This window comes from Gorilla gorilla, chromosome 2 (genome assembly GCF_029281585.2).
Source record: "Gorilla gorilla gorilla isolate KB3781 chromosome 2, NHGRI_mGorGor1-v2.1_pri, whole genome shotgun sequence".
Taxonomy (NCBI): domain Eukaryota; kingdom Metazoa; phylum Chordata; class Mammalia; order Primates; family Hominidae; genus Gorilla; species Gorilla gorilla.
In genome coordinates, this window is record NC_086017.1 from 30,445,807 (window position 1) to 30,468,483 (window position 22,677).

Sequence of the window (22,677 nt, forward strand, 5' to 3'; positions counted from 1 at the left end):
CATTTGTGTATCTCTAGAGAATTGTCTGTTCATGTCCTTGGTATGCTTTTTGATGGGATTGTTTGTTTCTTTCCTCCTTATTTGAGTTCCTTATAGATTCTGGATATTAGTCCTTTGTCAGATGTATAGATTGTGAAGATTTTCTCCCATTCTTTGGGTTGTCTGTTTACTCTGCTGATTGTTCTTTTACTGTGCAGAAGCATTTTAGTTTAATTAAGTCTCATCTATTTATCTTTGTTTTTGTTGCATTTGTTTTTGGGTTCTTGATCATGAAGTCTTTGCCTAAGCCAGTGTCTAGAAGGCTTTTTCTAATGTTATCCTCTAGAATATTTATGGTTTCAGGTCTTAGGTTTAAGTCCTTGATCCACCTTGAGTTGATTTTTGTGTAAGGTGAGAGATTAGGATCCAGTTTCATTCTTCTACATGTGGCTTGCCAAACATCACAAGCACCATTTGTTGATAAGGATGTCTTTTCCCCACTTCATGTTTTTGTTTGCTTTGTCGAAGATCAATTGGCCGTTAAGTGTCTGGCTTTATTTCTGGGTTCTCTATTCTGTTCCATTGGTCTATGTGCCTATTTTTATACCAAAACAGCATGGTGCTGGTATAAAAATACCAGTGACTATAGTATAGTTTGAAGTAAGGTAATGTGATGCCTCCAGATTTGTTCTTTTTGCTTAGTTTTGCTTTGGCTATGTGGGCTCATTTTTGGTTTCATATGAATTTTAGGATTGTTTCTCCTAGTTCTGTGAAGAATGATGGTGGTATTTTGATGAGAATTGTGAGTTTGTAGGCATACAATCATATCATCAGCAAACAGTGACACTTTGACTTCCTCTTTACCGATTTGGCTGCCCTTTATTTCTTTCTTTTGTCTGATTGCTCCGGCTAGGACTTCCAGTACCATGTTGAATAGAAATGGTGAAAGTGGGCATCCTTGTCTTGTTCCAGTTCTCAGGGGGAATGCTTTGAACTTTTCACTGTTCAGTATAATATTGGCTGTGAGTTTGCCATAGATGGCTTTTATTACCTTAAGGAATGACCCTTCTATACTGATTTTGCTGAGGGGTTTAATCATAAAGGGATGCTGGATTTTGTCAAATGCTTTTTCTGCATCTATTGAGATGATCACATAATTTTCATTTTTAATTCTGTTTATGTGGTGTATTACACTTATTGACTTGTGTTTGATAAAACATTCCTGCATTCCTGGTATAAAACCCACTTGATCATGGTGGATTATCTTTTTGATATGCTGTTGGATATTGTTAGCCAGTATTTTGCTAAGAAGTTTTGCATGTATATTCATCAGAGTTATTGGTCGGTAGTTTTCTTTTTTTGTTATGTCCTTTCCTGGTTTTGATATTAAAGTGATACTGTCTTCATAGAATGATTTAGGGAGGATTCCCTCTTTCTTTGTAGAATAGTGTCAATAGGACTGGTACCAATTCTTTTGTGAATGTCTGATAAAATTCAGTTGTGAATCCATCTGGTTCTGGACTTTTTTTTTTGTTGGCAATTGTTTTTATTGACATTTCAATCTTGCTGCTTGTTATTGGTCTGTTCAGAGTTCTTATTTCTTCCTGATTTAATCTAGGGGGGTTGTATATGTCCAGGAATTTATCCATCTTCTCTAGGTTTTCTAGTTTATGCCCGTAAAGGTGTTCATAGTAGCCTTGAATGACCTTTTGTATAATATTTCTGTGGCATTAGTTGTAACATCTCCCATTTTATTTCTAATTGAGCTTATTTGGATCTTCTTTCTTCTTTTCTTGGTTAATCTCACTAATGGTCTATCAATTTTATTTATCTTTTAAAAGAACCAGCTTTAGGTTTCATTTATCTTTTGTATTTTATTTTTGTTTCAATTTCATTTAGTTCTACTCTGATCTTTGTTATTTCTTTTCTTCTGCTGGGTTTGGGTTTGATTTGTTTTTATTTCTCTAGTTCCTTGAGGTGTGACCTTAGATTGTCCATTTGTGCTCTTTCAGACTCTTTGATGTAGGCATTTAATGGTATGAACTTTCCTGTTAGCACCACCTTTGCCATATCCCAGAGGTTTTGATAGGTTGTGTCACTATTATTGCTCAGTTCAAAGTATTTTTTAATTTCCATTTTGATTTCATTGTTGACCCAAAGATCATTCAGGAGAAGATTATTTAATTTCCATGTATTTGCATGGTTTTGAGGGTTCCTTTTGCAGTTGATTTCCAATTTTATTCCACTGTGGTCTGAGAGAGTACTTGATATAATTTTGATTTTATTTTTAATTTTATTTAAATTAAAAGTCTTAAATTTATTGAGACTTGTTTTGTGGCCTGTCATATGGTCTGTCTTGGAGAATGTTCCATGTGCCGATGAATAGAATGTATTTTCTGCTGTTATTGGCTAGTATGTTCTGTAAATATCTGCTAACTCCATTTGTTCTAGGGTATAGTTTAAATCCATTGTTACTTTGTTGACTTTCTGTCTTAAAGATTATACTTTCTGTCTAGTGCTTTTAGTGGAGTATTGAAGTCCCCCACTATTAATGTATTGCTATCTCATTTCTTTGGTCTAGTAGTAATTGTTTTATCAATTAGGGAGCTCCAGTGTTAGGTGCATATATATATTTAGGATTGTAATATTTTCCCCTTGGACAAGTCGTTTTATCATTATATAATGTCTCTCTTTGTCTTTTTTAACTGCTGTTGCCTTAAAGTTTGCTTTGTCTGATATAAGAATAGCTACTTCTGCTTGCTTTTGGTGTCCATTTGCATGGAATATCTTTTACCACTCCTTTACCTTAAGTTTATGTGAACACTTATGTTTTAGGTGAGCCTCTTAAAGGCAGCAGATACTTGGTTGTTGAATTCTTACCCATTCTGCCATTCTGTATCTTTTAAGTGGAGCATTTAGGTCATTTACATTCAACGTTAGTATTGAGATGTGAGGTACTATTCTATTTATCATGCTATTTGTTGCCTGAATACCTTGTTGTTTCTTTTTTATTATGTTTTTGTTTTATAAGTCCTGTGAGATTTCTGCTTTAGGGAAGTTCTATTTTGGTGTATTTTGAGGAATTGTTTCAATATTTAGAGCTTCTTTTAGCAGTTCTTGTAGTGCTGGTTTGGTAGTGGTGAATTATCTTAGTATTTGTTTGTCTGAAAAAGATTGTATCTTTCCTTCATTTATGAAGCTTGGTTTTGCGGGATACAAAATTCTTGGCTGATAATTGTTTTGTTTAAGGAAGCTGAAGATAGGCCCCCAATCCCTTCCAATTTGTAGGGTTTCTGCAAAGAAATGTGCTGTTAATCTGATAGGTTTTCCTTTATAGGTTACCTGATGCTTTTGCCTCACAGCTCTTAAGATTCTTTCCTTTGTCTTGACCTTAGATAACCTGATGACTATGTGCCTAGGTAACGATCTTTTTTCAATAAATTTCCCAGGTGTGCTCTGAGCTCCTTGTATTTGTATATCTAGATCTCTAGCAAGGCCAGGAAAGTTTTCCTCAATTATTCCTTCAAGTATATTTCCAAACTTTTAGATTTCTCTTCTACCTCAGGAACACCAGTTATTCTTAGGTTTGGTCATTTAACATAATCCTATACTTTTTGGGTGCTTTGTTCATTAAATATTTTTTTTTTGTCTTTGTCGAGTTGGGTCAATTCAAAAACCTTGTCTTCAAGTTCTGAAGTTCTTACTTCTGTTTGTTTGATTCTATTTCCCAGACTTACCAGTGCATTTTTCATTTCTCTGTGTCCTTGGTTTCTATAAGTTGTGACACTTTTTTATTTATGCTATTTCACTGACTTTTTTCTTCATGTCTTGTATCATTTATAAAATTTCATTAAGCTGGAGTCACCTTTCTCTGGTGCCTCCTTGATTATCTTAATAATCAACCTTCTGAATTCTTTTTCTGGCAATTCAGAGATTCCACCAGAGAATCCATTGCTGGTGAGCTAGTGTGGTCTTTTGTTGGTGTTAAAGGACTTGTTTTGTCCTATTACCAGAATTGTTTTCCTGATTCCTTCTCATTTGGGTAGACTATGTGAGAGGGAAGTTCTGGAGCTCATGGGCTGCTGTCCATTTTCTTTTGTCTCATGGGGTGCTCCCTTGATGTAGTGCTCTCCCCCTTCCCCTAGCGATGTGGCTTCCTGAGAGCCAAACTGTAGTGATTATTGTTTCTCTTCTGGATCTAGCCACCCAGAGGAGCTGCTGGGCTCTGGGCTGGTAATGGGGAGATGTCTGCACCCCTTGTGGTGTGAACCATCTTCAGGTGTCTTAGCTGTAGATAGCAGCACCTTCTCCAGTGTTGGTGGCAGAAGAGTGAAATGGACTCTGTGAGGGTTCTTAGAGGTAGTTTGTTTATTGCACTAGTTTTGTGTTGGCTGGCTTCCTGCCAGGTGGCAGTACTTTCAAGAGAGCATCAACTACAATAGTATAGGTAGGATCAGGCTGTGGACAGGGCCCTAGAGTTCCCAGGAGATTATGTCTTTTGTCTTCAGCTACTGGGACAGGTAGAGAAAGACCATCAGGTGGCGGCAGAGTTAGGCATGTCTGAGCTCAAATCTCCTTGGGTGGGGCTTGCTGCTGATACTCTGGGGGTGGTGGTGTGGTTCTCAGTCCAATGGAATTATGTTCCCAGGGTGATTATGGCTGCCTCTGCTGTGTCATGCAGGTCACCAGAGAAGTGGGGGAAAAGTGGCAGTTACAGGTCTCATCCAGCTCCCATGCAGCCCAATAGGCCCGTCTCACTCTCACAGTGTCCCCCACCAGCACCAAGTTTACTTCCAGGCAGCAGGTGAGCAGGGCTGAGAACTTGCCCCAGGCTACCAGCCTCCATGCTGAGAAAGCAAGCAGGGCTTTCAGGTTTCCCATCTCCCTGCCTGCTGTGGCTTCAGTGCTGTCTGCACTCCCGATTCGCCCCCTCTCCTGAGTTCTCTCCAGGAAACTTCACATTTGGTTGAAATTGTTACGAAGTTCAGCTGGAAGTTTCCTTCTCCCTGTGGTCTTTTCCTAGTTCCTCTGGCAGTCTTCTACAAGGACCTCTGTGAGACAAAGTCAGAATTGGCTTACCTGGGGACCGAGAGAGCTCAGAGGGCTCTTCCTGCTGCTTCTTCCATCCATGTATTTTGGTCAGCTTTCTAAATTTGTCTCAGATTCAGGTAAGGTCGAATCCTTCTCCTGTGATGTGGATCTTCAGGTTCCACAGTGAGGGTGTGCGTTTGGGGGTGGACAATCTCCCTTTCACACTTTCACACTTTGGGCACTCAGTTTTTCAGCTGTCTCCTGGGGCCTGCAGGAGCGATCTGCTTCCTTTGAAGGGTCTGTGGATTCTCTCGGCTTCCTGGCATGTTCCTGTGGTAGTTCTTGGAGCAAAAGTTCACAATGTGAATCTCCACATGCTGTTCTTGCCCTCCTAGTTGGAGCTACAATTCAGTCCTGCCTCCTATCCACCATTTTCCTTCTCTCCTATCTCCTCATCGATTTTTAAAAATAGTTTCAGTAGGATCTGTACAAACTCTTCTTTGTATGTCTGGTTAAATTTGGCTGAGAATTCATCTGGCCTAGCTAGGTCTTTATTTTTTTGTTAGTAGGTCTGTTATTACTGAGTTAATTTCAGAACTCGTTATTGATCTGTTCATGGATTCAATTTCTTCTTGGTTTAATTTTGGGAGGTTGTATGCTTCCAAGAATTTGTCTGTTTTTTCTAGGCTTTCTAGTTTGTGTGTATACAGATGTTCATCATAGCCCCTGAGGGTTTTTTATATTTCTGTGGTGCCAGTGGAAGTGTTTCCTTTTTCATATCCGATTGTGTTTATTTGGATCTTCTTTTTTTTTTCTGTCAGTCTAGCTAGTGGTCCACTAATGTATTTATTATTTCAGAAGTATTATTTAAAACCTAACTTCTGTTTTTTTGATCTTTTATATGGTTATTCTCATCTCCATTTCATGAAGTTCAGCTCTGATTTTGGTTATTTTCTTCTTCTAGCTTTGAGGTTGGTTTGCTCTTGTTTTTCTAGTTCCTTTAGATGTGGTTTTAGTGGTTGATTTGGTATTTTTCTAATTTTCTGATATGGGTACTTAGCACTATGAACTTTCCTGTTAACACTGCTTTAGCTGTGTCCCAAAGATTCTGGTAGGTTGTTTCTTTGTTTTCATTAGTTTCAAAGTATTTTTTTATTTCTTCCTTAATTTTATTGTTTACCCCAAAGTCATTCAGGAGCAGATTTCTTAATTTCCATGTAATTGTATGGTTTTGAGGGATTTTCTGGGTATTGATTTCTATTTTCATTGCACTGTGGTTTGAAATTGTGGTTGGTATGATTTTGGGTGTTTTGTGTTTGTTGAGAATTGCTTCATGCCTGAGTGTGTGGTTGATTTTGGAGTATATGTCATTGGCAGATGAGAATAATGTGTATTATGTTGTTTTTGAGTGCAGTGTTCTATTGATGTCGGTTTGGTGTATTGGTTCAAGTGTTGGGTTTAGGTCCTGAATATCTTTTTCAGAATTCTGCCTCAGTGATTTTTCTAATACTGTCAGTGGGGTGTTGAATTCTCCCACTATTATTGTGTGGCTATTTAAGTCTCTTTGTAGTTCTCTAAGAACTTGTTTTATGAATCTGGGTGCTCCTGTGTTGGGTAAATATATATTTAGAATTGTTAAATTTTGTGCTGAATTGAACCCTTTATTATTATGTGATGCCTCTCTTTGTCCTTTCTGATCATTGCTGGTTTAAAGACTGCTTTGTCTGAAATAAGAATAGCAACCTCTGCTTTTTCTTTCTTTTTTATTTGCTAGATAGACCTTTCTCCATCTCTTTATTTTGAGACTATGAGTGTCATTGCATGTGAGATAGATATCTTGAAGTCAGTATACAGTTGGGTCTTGCTTTTCTATAAAACTTGCCACTCTGCTCCTTTCAAATGGGGGAATTCAGCCTGTTTTCACCAAAGATTAATATTGATATGTGTAGATTCGATCTTTTCATCATGTTGTTAGCTGGTTGTCATGTAGATTGATTGTGTAGTTGCTTTATAGTGTCAGTGATCTAGGTACTTAAGTGTGTTTTTGTGGTAGCCATTAATGTTCTTTCATTTCCATGTTTTGCACACCCTTGAGGACCTGTCATAAGGCAGATATGGCTATGAGAAATTCTCTTAGCATTTGCTTATCTGAAAATATTTCTTCTTCACCTACGAAGCTTAATTTGACTGAATATGAAATTCGTGGTTGGAATTTTTTTTCTTCAAGGATGCCGCAAATAGGCCCTCAATCTCTTCTGGCTTGAAGGATTTTTGCTGAAAGGTCCACTGTAAGTCTGATGAGGTTTCCTTTTAAGGTTGCCTGCCCCTTCTCTCTAGTTGCCTTTAATATTTTTTCTTTCTTGTTGACATGGAGAATTATTTGACTATGCATCATGGAAATTGTTTACTTGCATAGTGTCTTTCAGGGGTTCTGTGAATTTACTGAATTTGAATGTTGACCTCTCTAGCAAGGTTAGAAAAATTTTCATGGACAGTATTCTAAAATATGTTTTCCAAGTTGCTTGCTTTCTTTTAGGGATGCAGGTGAGTCATAAGTTTGGCCTCTTTATATAATTCCATATTTCCTGGAGGTTTTATTCATTCTTTTCTATTATTTTTTCTTTATTTTTGTCCGAGTTGATTCAAAGAACTAGTTTTTGAGTTCTGGCATTCATTCCTCATCTTGGTCTATTCATTCAGCTCTTAATACTTCTTATTGTATGGTAAAGTTCTTTTGTTTTTTTGTTTTTCCAAGACAGAATCTTGCTCTGTTGCCCAGGCTGGAGTGCAATGGTGCGATCTCGGCTCACTGCAACCTTCCAGGTTAAAGCAATTCTCCTATGAGTAGCTGGGACTACAGGTGCACACCACCATGCCTGGCTAATTTTTGTATTTTTAGTAGAGACAGGGTTTCTCCATGTTGGTCAAGCTGGTCTTGAACTCCTGACCTCAGGTGATCTGCCCACCTCGGCCTCCCAAAGTCTTGGGATTACAGACATGAGCCACTGTGCCTGGTGATAAATTTCTTATAGTGTATGTTTCAGCTTTATAAGATCAGTTTAGTTATTTCTTAAATGGCTATTTTGTCTTTAGCTTTTCAGTTATTTTTGTGAATTCTATACGTTCCTTGGATTGGGTTCAATTTTTTCCTGAATCTCAGTGACCTTTGTTGCCATCCAGGTTCTAAATTCTACACGTGTCATTTTCGCCATTTTGCCTGGTTAAGAACACTTGTTGGGGAGCTAATGTGATCATTTGGAGGAAAGAAGACAATCTGGCTTTTTAGAGTTGCCAGAGTTCTTGTGCTAGTTCTTTCTCCTCAGTGTGGGCTGATGTTCCTTTAACTGTGACGTAATTCGAGTATAGTCAGTTGGCTTCATTTCTGGATGTTTTTAGAAGGCTGAAACTTTGTATAGGGTCTTTATTTTTGGCTGGATTCTTGCCCTTGTTTTCACAGGGTGGGTATATTAGCACAGTATTTTTGGTTGTTGTGGTTTTGGCTTGAATCCAGTAGAGATGCTTAAGCATAATGTTCAGTAGATAGGCTCCTACTCAGCCATGTGGCTCCTCCATATTTCCTTGCATTTGCGGCCATGCTCCCTTTCAGTGTTCTGAGCGTGTGGGCTCTTCTCCTGCTTCATTGCTGGCCGCAGATCTCAGCTTGGTCCTCCTGAGCTGTACACTGCAGATCTTAAGTGAACTTGAGATTTCTGTTAACTCCACAGCTTTGGGGCAACACGGGCAGGGACCTTGGCAGTGGCAATGGCAGAGGGCTTGTCATTGGTCTCTGGGACCTCCACCTCAGAGAAACAGAGCTGCTGCCAATCAGAATAATCTCCCATGGGTAGGGCAGCCACATTGCAGGTCCAAGCCAGGGAGACCTGCCTGGCAGAGGGCGTGGGGTAGGATGGGGTGGGAGAGTCAGGGAGCTGTCAGGGAAGATAGTCTGGCTTCCTCTCTCGAGGGTGGCTATGGCATGCTGGAAGTGCCAGTAGAGCACTCAGGCTTTGTGTTTCTTTCCCCGCCTGGTGGCAACAGGGGCAGTTACCATTGCAGCAGCAATAACAAAGGGGCTGCCAGTTACCTCTGATAGCTCCACCCCAGAAAGATACAGAGCCATTGCCAATGGGAATGTTCAGCTGGAATTGGGGTAGCTGCACTGTGGGCCTAAGCTGAGGTCGTGTGATATGGTTTGGCTCTGTGTCCCCACCCTAATCACATCTTGAATTATAATCTCCATGTGTAGGGAGAGGGAGCTGTAATCCCCATGTGTTGAAGGAGGGAGATGATTGGATCATGGGGGAAGTTTCCCCCACGCTGTTCTCTTAATAGTGAGTTCTCATGGGATCTTATGGTTTTATAAGTGTTTGGAAGTTTCTCCTTCACTCTTCTCTCTTTCCTGCCATTTTGTGAAGAAGGTACTTGCTTCTTCTTTACCTTCTGCCATAATTGTAAGTTTCCCGGGGCCTCCCCAGCCATGTGGAACTGTGAGTCAATTAAAACTCTTTTCTTTATAAATTACCCAGTCTCAGGGAAGTTTCTTATAGCAGTGTGAAAATGGACTAATATACCCTTCTTGGCATAGAGCAGGGAATCAGGGGCTTACAAGAAGAGAGAGTGCCCCCCTTTCCATAGGGTGGCTGCATGGTGTTGGATTGTGAGTGAAGTGATCAAGGTCTTCGTTTGCTCCCCAGCACAAAGACAACAAGGGCAGGTATTGCTGCAGTGGCAATGGCAGAGATCCTCAGCTGTCTCTGGAAATTCCACCTGAGAGAAAGGCAGAGCCACCACCAACTTAAATAATCAGGTGGAGGCAGGGCAGCTGCACTAGGGACCCAGGTCAGGAGGACCTGTCCAATGAGGAGTAGCAGAGGCAAGGACCCATGTGGAAAAGAGTCTGGCCAGATTTCTATATGTTAATGCAATGTCCAGGAGGCCTGAGACCATTCTTGGGCTCTTCAGTCCCTCCCCAGCCTGATGGCAGCAGGGGCAGGGGCTGCAGCAGTGACAATTGCAATGGGCCTGTCAACCTTTGGCGCTTCATTCCAGAGAAATGGAGAGTCCCAACTGGCTAGAGTGCTCAGGCAGGGGTGTAATGGCTACACTGGGGCCCCAGGCCAGTGGGGTTTGCTTGGTGAGGTGCAGAGGAGGCAAGGCTTACAGTCTGTCTGCACCACCATGGATGCAGCCCTTATCTTGAGGATGTGCAAGAAAGCCTGTCTTTGTTTGTAGCCAGTGGGGATCTGGCTGCTGGTGCCAGGGTGCTCAGGGATCCAAGGGCTTTGGGGCTCTATGTGGCCCTGAGCACTGGCTCTGCCCAGGCCCCATGCAGCTCTTTATGTCATTCTGAATACCCCAGGGGGAAGTGGGGCAGGGGAATCTCCCATGTACAGGATTGCAAAGGTCCACTGGGGAAATGTGGGTCCTTGGGGTCTCTTATTCACTTACCTGTTTCTTGTGTTGAGGAGCTTCCTTTGGCTTCATGCCAGTGATGGGTGGACGACTGTCCTGCCTTGCTCCTCTGCTCTCCATGAATCACCATTGCTTCCTTGATGAATCACAACATGGCGTCCTGAATGATCCACTTGAGGAGCTATTGTTTACTTGTTGCTCTGTTTCCTCTCTGAGAGAGTAGCACACACTAACTAGCTGTTTCTCATCAGCCATCTTGGCACCAAAATAGGTAAATGATTTTTAAAGCCCTACCGAGAGCTTAGAATTTTTCCTGTGGGCAATGGGAGTTACTGGACATTATTGATTAAGTCAGAATCATGATCTGTTTTTAATTAATTTTACTTGAAAAAATTACTCTGGCGACAATGTGGAGGTTAGCTTTGGCAAGGGAGACACGACACTGATGCAGTTGTAAGGAAATAAATTGATGAGGGCTTGAAATTTAATAGCTGTGGAAATGAGAGAAGGACATGAATTTGGCAGACATTTCTAAGGTAGAATTGGTAGGGTTTGGTTGAGAGAGTGGAGAGAGTTGGGGAAATAAAATAACATTCTGAATTTTCTGGCTTGATTGGGTAAATAACACAAACTTAGTATGTGTGTTTGTGAGGCTATTGTGAAGTGTTTGTTGTGCATGGCATTGGAAAAGGATTTGAAAGCATTTTGGAGTTTACTTAAATTACCATAAATTTGACACATTTCACATATACCAATAAGCATTCACAAGTATTCACATAAATTCAAGGAGATACAAAACTGCACTAGACTAGTTCCTTGGGGAAGGGAGACTAGGAATGAAGAAGGGTGGTAAAAGGGAATATGTAAATAAATAACACAGGAGAGATCTTGCATGGACCAATAAGGATGGTGTCTATGAGCTAATTAGTATAATTACTCAACCCTCGACACCTGTGCTATGAACTAATTAGTATGACTATTCAGCCCTCTCCACCTGAGGTCCAAACAAGAGAATAATAAAATACATTTGTCATATTTAGTTTAGAACCAGGTGAACTCCACTGCCTGATGCCAAATAGGGGGCAATAAACAAAATACGTGTTGATTAATGCCTGGAGTGTATGTCCAGATAGAGGCTACATAAAGTCAATGATTTTTTAAAAAGTTGTTAGTGTTGAAAAAGCTTGAAAGTACTGTAGAATTAGTTGGCACTCTACTGCATAGAATATGATAAAAATAACTAACATTTTTGACTGCTCAAGTAGATTATATATATTCCAACAGCTTTATATGTATTAATTAATTTAATTTCCACAGAAACCTAATAAAGTGGTTACTATAATTACGTCAATTTTATAAGTGAGGACCCTGAGGCATAGAGAGAATTGGCAACTTGCCCAAAGTTAGATAGCTAGTAAGAGTAGGGACAGGATTTCATAGCCTATGGTCTTAAACACTACTCTACTGCTCCTCTGATCTTTTCCTATTTTATCTTATCTTTCTTTATATCATGTATTATAACAGGAGGGCAGAGGGGTTTGAATTGCACAGTAAGCCCTTGATTATAAACTTATTTTTGCTAGAGCCACAGTCTAATTTCTCCGTGACCAACAGAATGCATAGTAGATCCCTGGTGCTCAATAAACTTTTGTTTCATGAATACATTAACAAATACCCCACAGAAGTTTGCCAGCCTAGGCTTCTGGTTTCTGATAATGGCTGTTTATATAATTTTGACAAACTCTAACACTGAAAACAGCTAAAATTTTTTGATAAACTATAAAAGGTAAAATCTTTTAAAGACATGGAAGAACTAACAAGATGGTAAAAAATTACCAGGTCAAAATTAATGTAAAAATAGGAATCCAGAAATTTAAATGAGAGTAAAATACAGCTTTTGCTTTGAGAGCATGTGCTGATTTGGGGAAACTGCAACTTTAATTTTCGATGACTTTGTTGAATAAGAAGGATAAACAAGCTTGCATAGTTAGAGGAATGAAATAGAAGATTCTTCCTAGGGTAAATTGTGGATTTCATTAACACACCCTCAGGGTAAGAGTAAACTCTTCCATGTGATGTTCTATAGGCTAAGTTCATATAGTCTTCATGATCCTGAAAACCTGTGAGTTAGCCTCAATTTAAAATGATTGTTGACTTCGTTGACAAGCACATGTGGCAGAAGCAAATGCATGTATTCTGTAAGGAACAGTACATTTGTCCTATGCTTTAAGTGAGCTATAAAAATAATTTTGAAGTAAAAATATTTTTACCCAATCAAATATGGTAAGGCACTCAAAGAAATAAGATACTGTAAGCAAACAAACAAAACAATAAAAGCAATAGACAGAAAACCACAAAGACATTTTATATTGGTATTAATAGACAAAGATTGTGAAACTATGCTTAGTATGTTTAAAGGAATAAAAATAAGGTTGAAATATATTCAGAAATGTAAAAAAATAAAAAAGTAAATTCAATTAGAACTTGTAGACATAAAAAAATTAAAATGAGATCTCAATGAGTGATTTTGCTAGTGGACTACACACTGCTAGAAGACATTTTTTAAATTAGAAGATGGTCTAGAAGGATTTGTCCATACTGTAATATGTAAAAAAGAAATGATGAAAAGAACAACAAGGAAAGAAAAAAGACATCAAATTTGGAGTGTGAAAGTGATTTTATGTTTAAGTCTAAGAAATGCATATGTTTAAGAGAAGAAAAGAAAGACTGAAAGGAAAGGGAGGTAAAATTTGGGGAGGTAATAAGTAAGAATTATTGATAAATAGTAAGCAAATACACAGATTACAAAACAAATAAACATAAGAGGAGGGAAGTAAGAAAGAGGGGGAGCTAAAGAGGTCCTAACCTTTTTCAGCAACAGAAACACTGATTTAATAACCATCCATAGAGGAAATACTTTTATGAAAGCTCTGGAATTCAGGGTAGAGGTTGTAGCAGTGTGGACCACCAAAATGGGTAAAATGCACTGAAAGGCTAAGAAGAACAGTTTTACTTTACCTGCATTACACCTGTCCCAAGCTGGCACAGCCCAGTGTCAAGAGAGATCATCTTGGCCTGTAAGTTCTCCCATGGGAGAGAGATGAAAGTGTGTATGGGACATCCCCAGCATTTAGATGCATTACTTGAGAGGCACACATGTAATCCCTCACCCAGGACGCTGAGGCAATCAACACATCTAGATCATCTGGAAGTAGCTAAGAACAACAAAAAAATGTGCAGGCTGTCAACAACCACAGCGCAGATCTCAGTAGTCAGCTTGCAGACCCTAGTGGTGGGCTTGCCCAACTGTGGATCCTAGTGCTGGGACCATTAAACAACCCTGCCAAATGGCTAGCCTGTAGACCTTGCCAATTGGCTCTCCCAGAGTCTTTGGCCGGACTTAATGATGAAGGGCTTTTACTGCTGAAGCCAGTCTATAAAGGCTAGAATATGTAAATGCTTCTTCAAAAGTACAGACACCAATGTGAGGATACAAAGATCATGAAGAATCAGGAAAAAATGACAACACCAAAGGAATAAAATAAAGCTCCAGTAACTGACACAAAAGATATGGAAATCTATAAACTACCTGACAAGGAAGTTAAAATAATGATCCTAAAGAAGATCACTGAGCTCTAAGAGAACACAGATAAGCAAAGGCAGTCACAACTACCTAGTCATTAAAGGAACATACCTCAAGATAATAAGGGCCATCTATGACAAACCCACAGTACACATCATACCAAATGGGCAAAAAGTCGAGGCATTCTCCTTGAGTCCTGGAAGAAAACAAGGATGCCAAATCTCAGTGCTCCTATTCAACATAGTACTGGAAGTCCTAGCCAGAGCAATCAGGAAAGATAAAGAAATAAAATCCAAATATGAAGCGAGGAATTTAAACTATCTCTCTTGGCAGATGATATAATACTATACCTAGAAAACCCCATAGTCTCTGTCCAAAGGATCCTGGATTTGATAACAACTTCAGCAGAGATTCAGGGTACAAAATCAATGTACAAAAAGCAGAAAAAGGCTTTCGATTATCATGGTGGATGGGAGACAGGACTAGATTGCAACTCTGGACAGAGCAGCGTGCAGAAGCTTGCACTGTGAATTTTAGCTCCAGATCAATGGTAACAACAAACCAGGAATCCTGAGAGGACCCACAGACCCTCTGAAGGAAGTAAACTGCTCTTGCAGGATATGAGAGACACCCCAAATACTGTGAGTGCCCCAACTGTGGAAGTGGGAAAGAGAAATCCTCCTCTCCCAAACACACACCCACACTGGAGAAGCTGAAGTTCTGTTGCGGGAGAAGTTTCTGACTTTACCTGGAGCTGACTCAATTCAGAGGGCCGAGCCAAATACAGAGGTAGAGGAAGCAACAGAAAGGCCCTGAGAGCTCACTGTGTCCCCTAGCAGGCCATTTCTGTCTGACATTATAGGACTCCATTGGGAGGGTGACCATAGGAGCAGGGGGTAAAACAGGGGGAAGGAAATCTCTAGCTGAACTTTGTAACAATCTGAACAGGGCAAGAAGCCTCCCGGCCAGACTTGGGGAAGGGTACAAATCCAGTGTGCAGACTCCACAGGCAGGGGGAAGAAACACCCGTTTTCTTTTGAAGCTGGGAGGCAGGTAGCCCAGGGCAAGTTTTCAAGCTCATCACCCCCTCCACCTGGAAACAGACTTGGGGCTGTTGAGGGGAGGGGGCACAGTGGCAGTGAGACCAGCCCTTCAGTTTGTGTGGAGCTGGGTGGGACCTGTGACTGCTGGCTTTCCCCCGTTTCCCTGACAACCTACATGACTCAGCAGAGACAGCCATAATCATCCTAGGTACGGAGCAACAGTGACCTGGGAATCTCACCCCCATCCCCCACAGCAGCTGCAGCAAGACCCGCCCAAGTCTGAGATTGGATGCCCCAACCCCACTTGATGATCCTTCCCTATATACCCTGGTAGTGGAAGACAAAGGGCATATAATCTTGGAAATTCTAGGGCCCTGCCCACCTCTGGTCCCTCTCTGTACTACTAAAGCTGTTGCTTTCTGGAAAGTGCCACCACCTGGCAGGAGGCCAACTAGCACAAAAATAGAGCATCAAACCACAAAAGCTAAGAACCCCCACAGAGTCCATTGCACCCCCCACCACCTCCAGCAGAACAGGTGCTGATATCCACAGCTGAAAGACCCATAGATGGTTCACATCACAGGACTCTGTGCAGACAACCCCCAGTACCAGCCCAGACCCAGGTAGACTCACTGGGTGACTAGACCCAGAAGACAGACAATCACTGCAGTTTGGCTTACAGGAAGCCACATCCATAGGAAAAGGAGGAAGGTACTACATCAAAGGAACACCCCATGGGACAAAAGAATCTGAACAGCCTTCTCTGACAGAGCCTACCCAAATGAGGAGGAACCAGAAAACCAACCCTGGTAATATGACAAAACAAGGCTCATCAACCCTCCCCCAAAATCGTACTAGTTTATCAGCAATGGATCCAAATCAAGAAGAAATCTCTGATTTACCCTAAAAAGAATTCAGGAAGTTAGTTATTAAGCTAATCAGGGAGGAACCAGAGAAAGACAAAGCTCAATGCAAGGAAATCCAAAAAATTATACAAGAAGTATATATGCATGTATATATGTGATGGAATACTATGCAGCTATAAAAAGGAATGAATTAACAGCATTTCTAGTGACCTGGATGAGATTGAAGAGTATTATTCTAATTGAAGTAACTCAGGAATGGAAAACCACACATCGTATGTTCTCATTGATATGTGATACATCCTAAGCTATGAGGACACAAAGGCATAAGAATGATTCAATGGACTTTGGGGACTTGAGGGGAAGAGTGGGAGGGGGGTGAGGGATAAAAGACTACAAATATGGTGCAGTGTATACTGCTTGGGTGATGGGTGCACCAAAATCTCACAAATCACCACTAAAGAACTTACTATATAACCAAATACCACCTGTACTCCAATAACTTATGGAAAAAAATCCGAAGCATTTCTATACACCAATAATGTCCAAGCTGAGAGCCAAATCAAGAATGCAATCCCAGTCACAATAGCCACAAAAAGAATAGAATACCTAGGAATCCAACTAACCAAGGAGGTGAACCATCTCTACAATGAGAATTACAAAACACTGCTGAAAGAAATCAGAGATGACACAAACAAATAGAAAAACATTCCATGCTTATGGACAGGAAGACTTGATATTGTTAACTTAGCCATCCTACCCAAAGCAATGTACAGATTCAGTGCTATTTCTATCAAATTACCAAAGACATTTTTCACAGAGTTAGAAATAATTATTTTAAAATTCATATGGAACCATAAAAGAGTCTGAGTAGCCAAAGTAATCCAAAGCAAAAACAAAACAAAACAAAAAACAAAATTGAAGGCCAAAGGCATTACACTACCCAGCTTCAAGCTACAGTACAAGCCTATACAGTAACTAAAACAGCATGGTACTAATACTAAAACAAACACATGGAACAGTGGAATAGGTTAGATAACCTAGGAATAAAACCACACACCTACAATCATCTGATCTTCAACAAAGTCAACAATAATACACAATGGGAAAAGGACTCCCCATTTAGTAAATGTTGCTAGGATAACTTAGTAGCCATATGTAGAACATTGAAACTTGACCTTTACCATTCACCATATACAAAACCAACTCAAGATGGATTAAAGACTTAAATGTAGATCCTAATGCTATGAAAACATTGCAACAAAATAAAAATTGGCAAGTGGTACTTCATTAAACTAAAGAGCTTCTGCACAACAACAACATAAAAACTATCAACAGAGTAAACAGACAGCCTACTGAATGAGAGAAAATATTTGCAGACTATGCATCTGACAAAAGGCTAATATCCAAAATCTATAAGAAACTCAAAACAAATCTGTAAGCAGAAAACAACCTCATTAAAATGGGCAAAGGACATTAACAAACACTTCTGAAAAGAAGACATACGCGTGGTCAACAAGAACATGAAAAAAATGCTCAACATCACTTATCATTATGTTAATACAAATCAAAACCACAGTGTTGCCTCAAACCAGTTAGAATGGTGATTATTAAAAAGTAAAAAAATAACAGATTCTGATGAAGTTGTTGAGAAAAGGGAATGCTTATGCACTACTGATAGGAATGTAAATTAGTTCAGCCACTGTGGAAAGCAGTTTGGAGATTTCTCAAAGAACTTAAAATAGAACTGCCATTTAACTCAGTAATTTTATTACTGGGTATACACCCAAAGGACTATACATTGATCTACCATAAAGACACATGCACATGTATATTCCTTGTAGCAATATTTACAAGAGCAAATATGTGAAATCAAACTAGATGCCCTCTCATGGTGGACTGGATTAAGAAAATGTACCTATACACCATGGAATACTGTGCACCTGTAAAAATGAATGAAATCATGTCTTTTCCAGAAACATGGATGGAGCTAGAGGTTATTATTCCAAGCAAAGTAATGCAGGAACAGAGAACCAAAGACTGCATGTTCTCACATATAAGAAGTTAAACAATGAGTACACATGGACACAAAGAAAAGAAAAATACACACTGAGACCTATTTGAGGATAGAGTTTGAAAAGAGGGTAAGGATTGAAAAACTACCTACCATGTATTATGCAGATTACCTTGATGATATAATTATCTGTACACAAATCCCCCATGACATTCAATTTACCCATGTAACAAACATGTAAATGTACACCTTCAACCTAAAATAGAAGTTGGAAAGAGATTATAAAATGAAATCTGGAAAATAATACATGAACAAAACTAGAAATTCAACAAAAATATGGGAATCATAAAATCTAGAGCTAGGAGTAAAATGAACTAAAATTGAAAGAGAGCTTTAATAGCAGACTAATGAAGCAAAAACAAAATCAATAAAATAGAAGTCAGGTCATTTGGAATTATCCAGTTATAGGAGTAAAAAGGAAAAGAAATGGAAAAAACAAAGCTTATGCAACTTATGGGACACCAACAGGGTAGCAAATATATGTGTTCTAGAAGTCTTAGAAGGAGAAGAAAAAAAGGTGGAAGCCTTATTTAAATAAATAATGACTGAAAATTCCCAAGTCTTGGGAAAAAAACTGACATCCAGATTCACAAAGCTTAAAAGATTCCAAAGAGTTTGAAACTAAAAATATCTACATTAAAGCACATTATAATTGAATTGCCAAAGTCAAAGAGAAATAGAGAAGTTTGAAAATAGCAAGGCAGAAATGACTCATCATATACAAAGGAACCTCCATAAAACTATCAATGTATTTCTCAGCAGAAACTTAGCAAGTCGGGAGAGATTGCAATGATATATTCAAAGGGCTAAAAGGAAAAACTGCCAACCAAAAGTAATGTATCTGGAAAAAAAAAACTCTTTAACAATGAAGTTTCAATAAAGACTTTTTCAGAGAAAAAATTAGGGAGTCTATTACAATTAAACCTGCCTTTCAGAAAGTACTGAAGGGAGTTCTTCAAGTTGAAATTAGAAACATGCTAAAAGGCAATATGAAAGCATATAAAAAGGTAAATATATAGACAAATACAGATCAATATAACAGTGATGCTACACAAATCACTTTTAACTCTATTGAAAAGGTTAAAAGACAAAGGTAATAAGTATAACTAAAAAATAATGAATACATCATATAAGAAGTAGTAAAATCTGATATTAGTAACATGAAATGTGTGTGGTGGGAAATGTATAGAATTTTTATGTGATTGAAGTTAAGTTGCTAGTAGCTTAAAATAGACTGTTATAACAATAAAACAGTTCATGGTCACTACAAAGAAAAATAAACATATAGTAGATACAGAAATATAAAGAGAAAGGAATCAGAACATATCCCTAAATATCATCATCAAATCAAAAAGGAATACATCAAGAGAAAAGAGGAACAAAAGAACTTCAAAACAGACAGAAAACAATGAACAAAATGACAATAGTAAGTCCTTACTAATCGATAATTACTTTAAATGTAAATGAACTAAACACCCCAATCAAAAGCCATCGAGTGACTAAATGGATACAGAAATAGCATACAACTATTTGCTTTAAACAGGAAACTCTCTTTGTATTTAAGAACAGAAATTAAATGTGAAGGAATGATAAAAGATATTTAGTGGAAATGGCAACCAAAGTATAGCAGGATTGGCTGTACCTATTTCAGACAAAATAGACTTTAAGTCCAAAGCTCTCACAGGAGAAAAGGACATTTTATAAAGATAAAAGGGTCAACCTACTAAAAAGTTTTAACTTTTATAAATATATATGCACCCAAAATCAGAACACCTAAATATATAAACATTGAAAGAACTTATGGGGGAAACAGCAATAGAATAATAGTAGGAGACTCCAATACCCTACTTCTAATAATGGACAGAACATTCAGACAGAAGATCCATTTGGAAACAGAGGACTTTAATAACATTATGGATCAAATGACCCTAATGCCTAATGAAACATTTCATTCAATGATAGCAGATACCCATTCTTCTCAAGGGCACATGTATATTTTTCCAGGATAGAGAAATTTTTCTCACATGTTAGTCACAAAGGAAGTCTTAACAAATTTCAGAAGACTGATATCTTACTAATTACCTTACTTGACCACAATGGAGTGAAATTAGAAATCAGTACTCAAAAGAAAACTAGAAAATCCAAAAATATGTAAAGATTAAACAACATAGCCTTGAACAACCACAATGAGTCAAAGAAGAAATCAAAAAGGAGATTAGAATATATCTCCAGATAAAAATGAAAACACAACATACCAAACTTTATGGCATACAGCAAAAGTAGTACTAAGAGAGAAATTTATAGCAATAAATGACTACAATAAAGGAAGAATGATCTAAATAAGCAATCTAACTCTACATCTCAAGAAAACAGAAAAACAATAACCTATCCCCAAAGTTAACAGAGAAGAAAATGATTATTCAAGCATAAATAAATAAAATGGAGAATAGAAAATCAATAAAAATACAACTGAGTTTTTTTTTGAAAAGATCAATATATCTTTAGCTAGACTAAGAAAAAAATGTAGGCAAAGACTCTAATAAAATTAGAAATTGCTGAATGCAGTGGCTCACACCAGTAATCCCAGCATTTTGGGAGGGTGAGGCAGGTGGATGACGAAGTCAGGAGTTCGAGAGCAGCCTGGACAACACCGTGAAACCCCCATCTCTACTAAAAATACATAAATTAGCCAGGTATGGTGGGACATGCCTGTAATCCTAGCTACTCAGGAGGCTGAAGCAGGAGAATCGCTTGAACTCGGGAAGTGGAGGTTGCAGTGAGCCAAGATCACGCCATTGCACTCTGGCCTGAGTGACAGAGTGAGACTCTGTCTCAAAAAAAAAAAAAGAAATTAAAGAGGAGACATGATCACTGATGCCACATAAAAAAATTATAAAAAACTATTAAAAACAATTATAAACCAACAAATTGGACAACCTAAAAAAAGAGAATAATTTTAAAGAACATACAATCTACCAGGACTAAATTAAGACACAGAAAGCCTGAAAGAACCAATAACAAATAAAGAGGTTGAGTCAGTAATTAAAAACCTCCCCCCTAAAAAACATCCCTTGTTCAGATGGCTTTACAGGGGAATTTTACCAACCTTTTGAAGAATTATCACCAATTCTTCTTAAAATTTCCCAAAAAATAGAAGATAGAATACTTCCACACTCATTTTATGAGTCTTGTATCACCCTGATTCCAAAGTAAGAAAAAGACATCACAAGAAAAGAAAAGTACAGGCTGATATACTTAATAAACATAGATGCAAAAATCCTGTTTGCAGATGACATGATCTTATATTTAGAAAACTCTAAAGATGTCATTAAAAAAAGTGTTAGACCTTGCCAAGACCAGCTCAGTTGTGGAGACCCTAACCCAGCAGCACTAGAGGAATTAAAGACACACACACAGAAATATAGAGATGTGAAGTTGGAAATCAGGGGTTTCAGAGCCTTCAGAGCTGAGCTACTTCTCACAGGAGTCAGGATCCACATCTGCAGACTATACAAAGGCAAACAACACAGATTAAAAGCATAATCATCATTGAAATCACAGAGCTTCCAAGTGTTTTTATCCATTTTAATGGGTTACTAGCTGCTAATTTGTTTGTAACTCCTTCAAGCACTCCAGTTCCTGGCATTAAGGTCAGGTGTGCCTGGGATGCTTTAAATATTTGTTCTTTAATTTTGCAATATCCAAAGACAAGTTTGTAGAGTGTCTTTCTAGGTGCGTTTTTATTCTTTCCCAAATTTTGATCTTATTAACAGCTATTAATAGTTTCCACAAATCCTTATGTTTAGCTCCTACAATGAACCATATCATTTGAGGTTGAGGTGCCACTATACCACCATGGTTCCAGATAATAGGAACTTTTGCTGTACTTCTTATCATTTCTACCATCTGACCATTTTGTTCAGATCAGCTGAACATAGTGTGGCCATGGCACACAGACCGAGATGTGCAATTTAAGCTAAACATCCCCTTAGGGGACCAATCAGTAATGATTCCACAGGAATCATTGTGCAGCACCTCTGCCTATTCTGCAAAGCAATCTTCCTAAACAAGTACATTCATTATTTCTGGCCAGGTTCTATTTTGTTTACAAATAGGTTTTTGAAGGTGGTATGCCTCAATTATAGGAGCAGATTTATTATGGTAAATACTGAGATCAGAAAGCATGTGTAACTGTGTCATAGAGTGATTATGTCCAGGCATTGTTTCCAGCCAAGATTGATAAATATGCCCAATAAGTATAATTGTTCTCTGTGTCAGCCCTTGTTGAAGGAATACTCATGGCAGTGGTGATAACCGCTATCATAGCTACCATTAAATTACTCATTGTGACTGGCTGTCCCGCTTTCCTCAGGTTTTCTTCTGCCTTCTGTGACAGCTTCTTGATCTGTCCCCAGGTGGGTGGCTGTGTTCAATGGGTGTTGCTTGTGACAGATGGGGTCCTCCTCAGTGTCAGCCTTGACATGGCTGCAACTGAGGGGTCCTTGGGATCCTCCTGGGATCTCTTCCTCAACATCTGGCTCATGTTAAGGTTTCAGGTGTCTTGATGATATCCAAATCAGCTGTTGATTTTGGCCTGGAGAAATACAAGCATAACCTCTACCCCAAGTTATTATTTTACCTATTTCCCAACTTTTTGTTATGGGATCTCTCCACCAAATCAGTTGTTCTGCT